The 2,427-nt window shown below is 35.1% G+C and overlaps 1 pseudogene; it reads right to left on the bottom strand.

Moving 5' to 3' along the window:
- Window positions 1-1,076: 1,076 nt before the first annotated feature.
- LOC112028711 (uncharacterized) lies at window positions 1,077-1,514 on the bottom strand (annotated as a pseudogene).
- Window positions 1,515-2,427: the final 913 nt, after the last annotated feature.

Consider the following 2,427-nt stretch of genomic DNA (forward strand, 5'->3'; position numbering starts at 1 on the left):
ATAATTTTGCAACATGCTACAGTACCGTCTCAATATGAGACGGTACAAACACAAATGCCATTTCAGAATACTAATTTTTTATTCAACCTTTTCTCTCTCCACTCAATATTTAATTCAATGTTTTCTCTCTCTTCTCACTGATTTGTCTCTCTCCAACCCATGTTCTCTCTCTATTTCTTCTTCAAATCACCCTCCCTCACCCTCAAATCAAAGGCATGGCGGCCTCACCGATCAAGCCACCGACTTCACCGATCAAGCCGCCACCATTGCTTCTCGTTTGAAAACTCCATCGTCGCCAATCTAAAGACGCCATCGTTCTACGTCTCTGTCTGGCATTCTCATTGCCCTCTCGCCATGTGGATGTGGGTTTGTGCCGATCTCTCTAGTTGTGTGTGTGTGTGTGTGTGTGTGTGTGTTTTTTTTTGTGAGGTGGCTTTGGTGGATGTGGGTTTGTGCCAGTGGTGGCTGTCGGTGTTGTTGCAGCAGTGCTTGTTGGTGGCCGTTGTTGCGGTAATGGTGGTTGTGTCGTTGTTGTTGTTGGTGACGATGAGGATGAGGATGAGGATGATAGGGAGTAATTAATATATTATTTTAATGTGTAGTAAATATTATTTTAATGTATAGAATTGAAGTATAGAACATTTGATAAATAATTTGTTATAAAATGATATGCTAAAATGATAAAATAAATTTTTGGTGTGTCAAAATGGCATTTTTTATGAGAGAGCTTATAAGAATGCTCTAAGAAATTAACCATTACTAAAATTTACACATTTAATAACAATATATCATGTAATTGAAAAAAAGGTTTGCATTTTTATCCAAAGAGTATGATTACTTTATTAGAATTATTCTTCAATTGGGACTGCTTGAAAAAACAAACCTTGGTAAACCTTTACAAGCGTGGATCAAACAACTATCCTCCAAGTTATAATCTCTATTATCTAAGGTATCAAAAACTCTTCATAAAATTCTGTAAAGTTCACTTTTTTATTATCAGTAACACTGGTATAAAAGGTAACAAAGCATCACAACAATAAACACAGCTTTTTTAGAACTCATGCTACTTCTGAAAATCAGAGTTCTCTTCCATCCTCAATTTCAAAAGCTGAAACTGGCGATGTCCTGGACAGCCCTGTAAGATTCTTGATAGTAATTTTATCAGTTGGAGGATCATCCACAAAGATTTCATTGAGGGTAACCCAAATCAAAAGCTCCTTGGCCTTGACCCCACTAAGCCTCTTGATTTTTTTGTGTTCAATATAAGCTGAGACTTCAGTGGCATAAGAAACAAGCTTGCCAATCTTTTCAAACTTGTGGGTTATGCTCCTTTTCTACCTTAGCCACACAAAGCCAGTTTCTTTCACATACCCACATTCCTCAATGTCTTGCAGAGGCAGTAAGCCATTGGGCAAGCCCATTTCTGTGAGCAAAAACTTTGACTTCTCTTGACAGAACTGATGCCCTTGGTAGTACTGAGCCTTGGCCTTGATTTCCTCTGTAACCAGAGACATTTTTGTGTTCTCTGTTTGTTCAAAGTGAATAAGTGATTGTGTTTGTGAATAACGTAGAGTGGTTTGAGGAAGACGTAGAATTGAAAATTGATAAATACTGTAGTCTGTGTAGTGATGAAGCTGTACTTTTGCCCTTCCTTTTTTTTTTTATCCAAAATTCCCATCATGCTATTAAGGTTTACCGACATAAATATTGATGGGTTTGGTAACTTTAGTTAAGACACATTTAATATTCTTATATAAATATATTTTTTAAAATAGAAATCAAATTGTGTATAAATATTGAAAACAAGTACATACAATGATAATAAATGTGTGTTAATAATTTACCGAAAACTGAATTCCTCTAAAATTTTAGGTGTATATTACAATTCATATTTAAATACTTATTATTCATTAACATGTACCTTGTTATTAACAATACCTAATACTATTACTATGTAATATTTTTACTTAAAAACTAATTGTAGTTTTTTTTTAGAATCATACTAATTAATAATTATGGTTTAAAATGGAAAATAAGAAAATCAAATATGTATACCACAATTTGTGAGTATAAAGTGGAATATAGAAAGTGAGATTATTATAATCATTGTCATTCATCCAACTCCAAATTTGTGTGTGCAAATTAATAAATTACAACAAATCTAGTATAGGAGTTGTTGTTCGGGACTGTCACATGGAGGTTATTGCGTCACTTGTGCAGCAGCTGGATCAAGCATACCAACCCGTGGAAATTGAGGCTTTGGCAGCGTGCAAGGCAGTGGAATTTGGTGCTGAATTGGGACTCCATAGAGCTACTGTTGAGGGTGACTCAGTGTTGGTTGTGAAGGCCCTAAAATGTAAGGATAATGGTTTAGTTCCTTTTGGCCATTTGATAAATGATGTGTCATTATTTTCCGGTGCTTTTTCA

This window comes from Quercus suber, unplaced genomic scaffold (assembly GCF_002906115.3).
Source record: "Quercus suber isolate HL8 unplaced genomic scaffold, Cork oak 2.0 scaffold_935, whole genome shotgun sequence".
Lineage (NCBI taxonomy): Eukaryota > Viridiplantae > Streptophyta > Magnoliopsida > Fagales > Fagaceae > Quercus > Quercus suber.